This window comes from Herpailurus yagouaroundi, unplaced genomic scaffold (genome assembly GCF_014898765.1).
Source record: "Herpailurus yagouaroundi ecotype Mexico unplaced genomic scaffold, PumYag 100, whole genome shotgun sequence".
NCBI classification, from domain to species: domain Eukaryota; kingdom Metazoa; phylum Chordata; class Mammalia; order Carnivora; family Felidae; genus Herpailurus; species Herpailurus yagouaroundi.
Window position 1 is genome coordinate 73,678,569 of NW_024412391.1, and position 11,145 is coordinate 73,689,713.

An 11,145-nucleotide genomic window follows, 5' to 3' on the forward strand; every position below is an offset into this window, starting at 1 on the left:
ATGTGTTAGGGCTATTGGAATGAATATTTGGATCTTGGGTAACAGGGATTAAACGCTTGCTGCTGTGTCAGATGGTTAATAAATATTTAGACATTGAATTTTAAGTAATTGTTCATTGTCTTACACACATCAAAAATACTTAAGGGTTATTTTTTTTCTGTGCTCTTTGATTTTGTGATTCATTGGAATGGAAAAATTGAACAGATTTTAGCAACTACACAAAAGAAGCTTTAGAGATTCTGGTGTTGTTTTCAAGTTAAGTTTTTTTTTTTTTTTTTTTAAAAACGTTTATTTTTTTTTGGGACAGAGAGAGACAAAGCATGAAGGGGGGAGGGGCAGAGAGAGAGGGAGACACAGAATCGGAAACAGGCTCCAGGCTCTGAGCCATCAGCCCAGAGCCCGACGCGGGGCTCGAACTCACGGACCGCGAGATCGTGACCTGGCTGAAGTCGGACGCTTAACCGACTGCGCCACCCAGGCGCCCCCAAGTTAAGTTTTTTAAAAGAATAAACCATATACAATTTTTATTCTTTTACCTTTAAAAGACTTAGGTTGCTTTGACATTATTAACACCATATGAAAGTATTGTTTCTAAAGATTTAAGCACATTTTTATCTTCTTTATCTGTGATGAATAAAGTTAACTAAGATCCACTGAAAAGGCAGATAAAATTTGGTTTCCCTCAGCACTTCCTGAATGGTAACAACTATAATTATTACTTGCAGTGTTTTGGATTCAATGCAAAAGCAAAACAAAAAGCAAACCTTAAATTTCTTCCATATATTTAGAAGAGTTGTTTTTGGTTGTGTATTCATGAAGCAGAAAATTTTGTATTTCATAGACTTACAGAATTGTACCCTTTAATGAGGAGTCTTAAGGTGTCAACACAGTGCAGTTTAATACTTATAAAACAAATTGCATCACTAAAAACAAAACATAATGTCTGCATTTAAAATGTATTTTGGGCACGCTAAAACAAAACAAAACAAAACAAAACACTCTAGTGTGGAGGGAGGACTTGAGTGTGTATGTGTTTGTGTGTGTCTTTGTACAAATGTGTCTGTATATACATGTTTCAGAGGAGATTATGTTTCAGAGGAGAAAAAAATCTGGTGTTAACAAAAGCGGTTGGCTAGGGCTCCTAGCTTAGCTTAACTGTGCTAATCCGTATGAAGTTTTCAGTTAGTGTAAGGCCTTAGTGCCCTCTGGTCTTTAGGTAACGTCCATTGGCTGACCCAGTATCAAGGGAGTGAATGATGTTAGTTGAGTTAATCACTGTTCAAGTATCCCTATTACTATTACCCCAAAGGACTTCAGAGGATTGGCAGAAGGAGTTAGTTGAAAAGAAGGCACATTGTGCTTGCATATGTGTGTGCGTACGTGCACATATATTTCCAGAAAATTGTAGATACGATTTATAGGCTTAAATCGTGGTGCTGTCCCAGAGTTCTTAACTGCTAATCTCTGCTCATTGCCTTCAGTTAGGAGCGATTAGGAAAGCATCTTCTCCCTGATTGTTGCCGTATTTCTGTGCTTTCTCCCCTCTGCTTGATATTTGTTTCTTGTTACCTAATATTTTCTGCTCTTTCATTCTAGTTTTAGAGGGCACGCTCAGAAAATACTCAGACTTTATGCCTGCAATGCAAATAAATGGTATTTCTAAGTAAGGATTCAACTGTTTCCATGTATTTTTCTAATAAAGCACATTTAACTTCATATTATAAGCCTCTGCTTCCGCTGTACCTAATCACTGTGAGGCAGCACCTCTTTTCCCATGGGTACCACCCCGCCTTCCCCTTTTGCTGTTCTGTTCCACTGGTGGTGAGAAGGGCTGGTTATATGGGTTATGGAGCTACAGAGAGTATTTCCCCCTCCCCCGCACAGCCCTCAAACACACCTGTCTCTGAGGTTGCTTCCTGTTTGTCATGCACAGCATCCCCCACAACACCTGAGCTGTGCCAAGGTCTACCCAAGGGCCCTGGGGTGTAGCCAGACTTCAGCCTAAGCTTCAAGGTTTAACTGTTTGATGCCAAGTTTGTATAAATGACACTGTAATCCATTAGCCTCTGATAGCAAGGAAAAAGGTTTCTAGGCTTTAACTTCTGGTAGCTCAGGACACATGTTATTAATTTTAAAAGCAGCAGCAAGGCTTTTTGAAAGGGCTAGTCTTAGAGAATTTGGAAGCATCCTGAGAAAAACAGCCTAAATTGACAATCCATTTACCTAGTGAATTTTAATAATTCTACTTCAGTTCAAATGCAAAAAAGGACTCATAATTACTCATAGTAGATGTTTATCTTAATGGTTTTACTATACCTTTCAAAAGGAGTTTTGTACTATGGGAATAAAACTTAAAACCATGTCTCCTCATGTTTCAGGAAGTTCTAGGGTCGCAATTTTGCTTCCTTAGTAAGATGATTATGCATGGCCTAAATGATGTAGGAATAGCTAGCATATATTTGTCACCAGGCAACAAATGGGCCTTTTGAGCCAATTAAGACCCACTGGTGTAACTGGGATCCCTTCAGATCTTTGTTCTCTAGCCGAGGTGGCTTCTGCATTGTCTATCAAATACTCCAGGAAAGCCTAATGGGTGTGCACTTTGTTTCTTAGTTTGGCAAACACATATCCTGCTTTTACTTTAAAAACGATTACTTAACTCTTTAAAAATTATAAATACACACACACACTCACACACATATCTCTCAGCACCCAAAAGCACATAAGTACATACATACACACCAAACTGAAGACTGAAAGAATAATAAAAAATCAATAAGTAGGAAACTCTTCTACCAATAATTATTTTTAAAATAATCACCTAGTGGAGATCTGCATTCCCTGTGAATACTTCTGACATCCCTGGCAGAGAGGGACGCCTGCTAGCCCTTTTTAGCTTACATGAGAAAGTTGACAAGTTTGTGGGTAGAAGCACAATTTTTGGTTCTTAAGTCTTAGGAGACTTTTGATATGTTGCCTTTATATTAAGTGTATATTTAGTCAGAAAATCCAAATAGGGATTTAAAATAGATTTTTGTTTAAACAAATTTAATCAAAAAGCAATTTCTCCATTAGTCTTTTTTCTATGCCTTTTTACGTGCTTAATATTCTATTCTATATTGATAGTTCTCTATCCCAATCTTAACAGGTGATTATATAACATTTATTCACATGATTAAACTCTTCTTAAATATTATTAAAATGAGTATTACTTAATTTTTTGGATACATGGATATGTTCTTTCAATATCAATTTAAATATTACTTAATTTTTTGGATACATGGGTATACATTCTTCTCATATTAGGGATTTAGGTTTCATTTTTTTCCTTATAAATGAGTAATATTTTTGGATGCAAATATATTGTATTTTCACTGTTTCCCAAGGAAAGCTTACCAGTACTGATGTTACTGAAGGAGGGGACAAGGACCTTGCAGTGTCAGATTCTCTTTGGCAACGATAAAGCAGTTGACAATGCCACCACTGGTGTCACGTGATTCCTTTCTTACTGAATCTTCTCCATACTTGAAGAAAAACATTTAAAATGATATTTGTTAATCTGGAAGTCTAAAATTGCTATCATATTGTTCCTTTGACTTATATTTCTTTTATTACCATTTTGTTTGAATATTAAAGGCAAATAGATGATTTCTAGAGAAAATATTGTCCAGGCATTATGGGAAAAGGTAGACTGCTATTGTTGTTGCTGGTTTTGTTTTTTTTTTTTTTTTTTTCCCCTTTTGCTACAGGCTGGTAGTAGACAGTCCTTTTCCTCACAACAGCCTTGTTGGGTAGGTTTTACAGTGATTTTAGAGATCAGGAAAATGACTATCAGAGGGGGGCAGCTATCAAGCCCCAGAGGCTGAGCCCATGCCCCTCTCTCCTGTAATATGTTTGATTGACCTAGGGAACTCGAAAACAAATGCCTCTTGTTGTGTCCTCTCTTACTTGTAAGTTGTGTCAGTTGGTGATTACTAGGACTTTAATATCAGCAAATTTGCTAATATTTGCATCAAAGCAAGGTCACATTTGGAGCTCACAGAACAGTGGTGGATGTGTTACATGGTTGGATTTAGAAGGATGGGCAGATGAAGAGGTTTAGAAGTGTAGAGGCCAGCATCATTGCATTATTTTTCTTTCCAGATAAGTCCACCAACTGGTCACCATTTGTTTACACGTGAAAGAGACTGAGTGATGTACCTGCCTTCATATATAGTGAATGTGAGGACATAAAGCATACTTGGTGCAGCTGCCAGAAATACTATTACATTCCTGCCAGGGAATGCAAAGACTTTACTCTGTGAACATTATGAACATCTAAGGTGGTTGTTAATCCTTGCTTCTCCCAACAGTTTGGTGTAGACTCCTTTGCTACATTCCCATGAGTGGGATTGCTGGACCTTCGGTTATCTATATCTTAAATTTGTTCTCCAGGCATTTGTATCAGTTTATATTCTGACCAGCTTCTCATATATTCTGCTCTTTCTCTTGAGATTCATTGTCTGATAAGATTGTCACTGGACAAATGTGGCTAATGAGCACTGTGGCTAACAACCTAAGATTATTTTAAGTGCGAAAAAACAGTGGATTTCAAGAAGTCAGTATGAAAAAATGTAAAACATCTCAATAATTTTGTGATTACTATTGTATAAGGCTTTTCTTCCTTAAGTATTGCTTCTTTTACTGCCTTTTCATCACACAACTTTGTAGTTGCCTAGGCTCGTGCGTGGCCATATACCGCTGTGTAGGATATATATCTTTCTCTCTCTACCAGAAAACACCAATGTTATTAGATTTCTTGATCTCTGATCGTCTTTTCCAGAGCTAATTTTCCTCATATTACACAAGATAGCTAGTTCTTTTTGCATTCATTACTGAGCAAAGAGGTCTCGGGGCTCTCTCATCAAGAGACATAAGGATCAATGTTCTCAGGTGCTGCTAACCATCGTTAAGAAGTATCAGTCCTACTGACTAGCACAGTGTGGCCATGCGAGTCTTCAGGTCAGGACACCTTCTCTACTGATCCCTCAGGTACCAATGTTTCCTCCTTCAGAACTTTTGAATCTGTGGCTTTGAGTAAAATTCATCAGTTTTTGGGTCAGTTGCTGGAGACCCAGCAATACAAAATAACTAGAATTTACATCATCTGGTCTGCTATTTTCTCCCTTTTCTTTTCTTAATTGCTATTTATTTTACTTTTAAAACTTAATTCCAATAATTTCAATTATAGAAGTAGTATATATGTGCATATATATATATGACAGATACATATATATGTATCTGTTATGTATATAACAATCCATACAGTACTGAAGTGTCTGAAGAGAAATAGCTTTCTCTCCCCCATGTACTTCATACTAACGACTTAGTATCTTTTCAGACATGTCTTTCTCTTTTTTTCTTTTTTAAAAATTTTGATTGCTGTGTAATTGACATAGAATATATCATTAGTTTCATATGTATAACAGTCATTCAACAATTACATATGTTGTGAAATGCTCGCCACAATAAGTGTATTACAGTATTGAATGGATTCCCTATGCTGCACTTTTCATCCCTGTGACTTACTTATTTTAGGATTGGAACTCTGTGCCCTTTAATCCCCTTTGTGCATTTTACCATCCCCCCCTTCCCCTTTGGCAACCATCAGTTCTCTATAAGTCTGTTTCTTTTTTGTTGTTTGTTTGCTCATTTGTTATTTAGATTTCACATAAAAATGAAATCATATGGTATTTGTCTTTTTCTGGCTTATTTCACTTAGCATAATACCCTCTAGGTCCATCATTGTTGTCATGAATGGCAAGATTCATAGCTGAGTGGTATTCCCTTCTGTATATGTACTATATCTCCTTTATCCATCCATCTATTGATGTACGCTTGGGTTGCTTCCATGTCTTGACTATTGTAAATAATGCTGCATATAAGGATGCATATGTATTTACAAATTAGTGCTTCTTTTAAGATAAATACCCAGTAGCGGAATTAATGGATCATTTATGGTAATTCTGTTTTTAATGTTTTGAGGAACCTTTATCCTGTTTCCACAGTAATTGCACCAGTTTACATTCCTACTAACAGTGCAGGATGGTTCCCTTTTCTTCACATCCTTGCCAACACTTGCCTTTTTATACTAGCCATTCTGACTGATGTGAGGTGAAATCATTGTGGTTTGATTTGCGTTTCCCTGATGATTAGTGATGTTGAGCATCTTTTCATGTTCTATTGGCCATCTCTGTGTCTTCTTTTGGAAAAATGTCTATTCATGTTCTCTGCTCATTTTTTAATTGGATTATTTGTTTTTTAGGGAGTTTTGTTGTATCTGTTCTTTACATATTTTGGGTATTAATCTCTTATTGGTTATATTATTTACAAGTATTTTCTTTTATTTGGGTTGTCTTTTTGTCTTATTGACAGTTCCCTCTGCTGTGCAAAAGCCTTTTATTTTGGTGTAGTTGGAATAGTTTATTTTTGCTTTTGTTTTAATGCCTTAGGAGACAGATCCAGAAAAATACTGCTAAGGTTGATGTCTAAGAGATTACTGCCTATGTTTTCTTTTAGGAGCTTTATGATTTAAGTCTTTAATCCATTTTGAGTTTATTTTTGTGTATGATATAAGAAAGTGGTTCAGTTTTATTCTTTTGCATGTAGCTGTCCAGTTTTCCTAGTCCCATTTATTGAAGAGACTGTTTTTTCCTGATTGCATATTCTTGCCTCTTTGTCACAGATTAATTGACCGTAGATGTGTGGGTTTATTTTTGGGCTTTGTTCCATTGATCTATGTGTGTCTGTTTTTGTGCCAATACCATACTGTTTTGATTGTGATAGCTTTGTAGTATATCTTGACATCTGAAATTGTGATACCTCCAACTTTGTTCTTACTTATCAAGGTTGCTTTGGCTATCTGGGGTCTTTTGTGGTTCCATGCAAATTTTGGGATATTTTTGTTCTACTTGTTTGAAAAACAGTGTTGGTATTATGATAGAGACTGCATTGAATCTGTACATTGCTTTGAGTAGCATGTACATTTTAACAATATTCTTGGGGCGCCTGGGTGGCTCAGTCGGTTAAGCATCTGACTTCGGCTCAGGTCATGATCTCGCGGTCCGTGGGTTCCAGCCCCGCATCGGGCTCTCTGCTGACAGCTCGGAGCCTGGAGCCTGTTTCAGATTCTGTGTCTCCCTCTTTCTCTGACCCTCCCCTGTTCATGATGTCTCTCTGTCTCAAAAATAAATAAATATTAAAAATAAAAATAAAAAAAACCAAAAAACACCAATATTAATTCTCTAATCCATGAGCATGGTTAACCTTTCTATTTGTGTATCCTTCACTTTATTTCATCAATGTGTTAAAGTTTTAAGAGTACAGGTCTTTCACCTCTTTGGTTAAACTTATTCCTAAGTATTTTATTCTCTTTGATGCAGTTGTAAATGGGATTGTTACACATATTTCTGTTTTTTGCTATTTGATAGCAATCCGTGTATAGAAATGCAGTGGACTGCTGTATATTGATTTTGTATTCTGAAGTTTTACTGAATTCATGTATTAGATATAATAGTTTTTTGGTGGAGTCTTTAAGGTTTTCTGTACATAGTATCATGCCATCTGCAAGTATGGACAGTGTTTTCTTTTTTCTTTCTTACCAGTTTGGAAGGCTTTTATTTACTTATTTTTTGTCTGGTTTTATGGCCAGGACTTCCAGTACTATGTTGGATAAAAGTGATGAGAATGGACATCCTTGTCTTGTTCCTGATCTTAGGGGAAAAGCTTTCAGTTTTCACCACTGAGTATGAATTTGGCAGAGGGTTTGTCGTATATATAGCCTTTATTACGTTGAGGTATTCCTTCTATACCCACTCTATTGAGAATGGGTTTAATTTTGTCAAATGTTTTTCTTGAATCTTGAAATGATTGTGGTGTTTTTTTAAATGCTTATTTATTTATTTTGAGAGAGAGACAGAGGGCGCGCACATGCATGCAAGTGGGGAAGGTGTAGAGAGAGATGGGAGAGAGAGAATCCTGAACACGCTCCACACTCAACACAGAGCCTGATGCAGGGCTCAATCCCATGACTTTGAGATAATGACCTGAGCAGACGTTAAGAGTTGAACGACCAACCGACTGAGACACCTAGGCGCCCTAATCATTTGGTTTTTAATCTTAATTTTGTAAATCACATTGATCAATTTGTATATATTGAACCATCCTAGCATCTTTGGAATGAATCCCTATGATCGTTATAAATGATCGTTTTAATTTAATGTGTTGTTGAATTTGGCTTGGTACTATCTTGTTGACGTTTTTGTATATATGCTCATCTGGGATATTGGTCTGTAATTTTCTTTTATTGTAGTGTCTTTGTCTAGTTTTGGTATCAAAGTAATGTTGTCACATAGAATGCATTTGGAAACATTCCTTGCTGTTTTTTTTGTTTTTTTTAAGCAGTTTGGAAAGAAAGGTATTAATTCTTTTTAAAAGGTTCATTAGAATTGACCTGTGAAATCATCTGGTTCTGGACTTTAGTTTGTTGGGATTTGTTTGATTACTGATTCAATTTTGTTACCAGTAATTGATCTTAAATATCTTTGTGAATCAGTCTCAGAAGATTCTGTGTTTCTAGAAATTTATCTATTTCTTTCAGGTTGTCCAATTTGTTGGCATATAATTTTTTATTGTATTAAATTATTTGAATTTCTGTATAATTGGTTGTAGCTTCTCTGTCTTTTTTTGTTTATTTATTTGAATCCTCTCTTTTTTTCTTGATGAGTCTAAACCAGCTTTGAGTCTCATTGATCTTTTTCTATTGTTTTCTTTTCCATTTATTTCTGCTCTGATAATTATTATTTCCTTCTTTCTACTAACTTTGGGCTTTGTTTATTCTTCTTTTTCAAGTTCCTTCAAGCAAAAGTTTAGGTTGCTTATTTGAGATTTTTGTTTCTTGAGATAGGCCTATGTTGTTATAAACTGCCCTCTTGGGGCGCCTGGGTGGCGCAGTCGGTTGAGCGTCTGACTTCAGCCAGGTCACGATCTCACGGTCCGTGAGTTCGAGCCCTGCGTCAGGCTCTGGGCTGATGGCTCAGAGCTTGGAGCCTGCTTCGGATTCTGTGTCTCCCTCTCTCTCTGCCCCTCCCCCGTTCATGCTCTGTCTCTCTCTGTCCCAAAAATAAACGTTGGAAAAAAAAATTTTTTTAAACTGCCCTCTTAAAACTGCTTTTGCTACATCCCAAAGCTTTTAAATGGGTTTATTTTCATTTGCTCCCAAGTATTTTTTTTTTTAATTTTTTTTTCATCGTTTATTTATTTTTGGGACAGAGAGAGACAGAGCATGAACGGGGGAGGGGCAGAGAGAGAGGGAGACACAGAATCGGAAACAGGCTCCAGGCTCTGAGCCATCAGCCCAGAGCCTGACGCGGGGCTCGAACTCACAGACCGCGAGATCGTGACCTGGCTGAAGTCGGACGCTCAACCGACTGCGCCACCCAGGCGCCCCTTTTGATTTCTTATTATGATTATTTTGCTAAGGAAGTCCTTTTTACATTTATATTATAAAAATAGCCTTCCACATTTCTTATAAACATGTAATTTTATTCTTCACTTTAGGTCACTTATTTATCTGTCATTATTATTATTAGTTTTTGGTGTATTGTGAGGTGAAGGGTTTAATTTTACATATTCACAATGCATGACCGCTTGCCACCACATTATTTACTAAGTAATTCATTCTTTTCACTCTCTTTTTAAATTATTTTTTTTTTTTATATTTTTATTTAAAAAAAAAATTTTTTTTTCAACGTTTATTTATTTTTGGGACAGAGAGAGACAGAGCATGAACGGGGGAGGGGCAGAGAGAGAGGGAGACACAGAATCGGAAACAGGCTCCAGGCTCTGAACCATCAGCCCAGAGCCTGACGCGGGGCTCGAACTCACGGACCGCAAGATCGTGACCTGGCTGAAGTCGGACGCTTAACCGACTGCGCCACCCAGGCGCCCCTAAATTATTTTTATTATAATTCCCATATAATTAATATACAGTGTTATATTAGTTTCAGGCATACAATATAGTGATTCAACAATTCTATACATTACACAGTGTTCATCACAACAAGTTTATTCTTAATCCTCTTCATCTGTTATTTTACCCATCCTCTCACCTCCTCCCCTCCGCTAACCATAAGTTTCTTCTCTATATTTAAGAGTTTAGTTTTTTTCCTCTTTTTTCTTTGTTTTCTTTGTTGAATTCCACATGAGTGAAATCATATGGTATTTGTCTTTCCCTGATTGACTTATTTCACTTAGCAGTATATCCTCTTAGATGCTTTCATATTGTTGAAACTGGCAAGGTCTTATTATTTTTATGGTTGAGTAATATTTCATTTTATGTATATATCAGATCTTTATCCACTCTTCTATGGATGGACACTTGTGTTGCTTCCATATCTTAACTGTTGCTAATAATCCTGCAGTAGCCATAGGGGTGCATATATCTTTTCAAATCAGTATTTCTGTATTCTTAGGGTAAATACACAGTAGTGGAATTACTTGATCTTATGATAATTCTATTTTCAAGTTTTTGAGGACTTTTATTTACTGTTTTCCATAGTGGCTGCACCAGTTTGCATTTTCATCAGCAGTGACCCAGGGTTCCTTCTCTCCACATCCTCACCAACTCTTGTTTCTTGTGTTTTTGATTTTAGCCATTCTCATAGGTGTGAGCTGATATCTCACTGTGGTTTTGATTTGCATTTCTCTGATGCTGAGTGATGCTGAGCATCTTTTCATGTGTCTGTTGACCATCTGTATATCTTCTCTGGATAAATGTCTGTTCATATCTTCTGCCAATTTTTAACTGGATTAGTTGTTTTCTGAGTGCTGACTTTATATGTTGTGAATACTAACCCTTTATTGGATATGCCATTTGCAAATATCTTCTCCTATTTAGTAGATTGTCTTTTGGTTTTGTTGATGGTTTCCTTCTCTTCACATAAGCTTTTTATTTTGATGTAGTCCCAGTAGTTTATTTTTGCTTTTTTCCCCTTGTCTCAGGAGAGGCAAAAATTTTGAAAAATGTTGATATGGCTGATGTCAGAGAAATTGATGCTTGTGCTCTCTTCTGCGATTTGTATGGTTTCAGGTCTCACATTTAGGTAT

The 11,145-nt window shown here is 36.5% G+C and overlaps 1 protein-coding gene across 1 annotated transcript in view; it reads left to right on the top strand.

Annotated features, from left to right (window-relative positions):
- The window catches only part of PCLO (piccolo presynaptic cytomatrix protein), a 417,562-nt gene that overhangs the window by 30,483 nt on the left and 375,934 nt on the right, over positions 1–11,145 (top strand).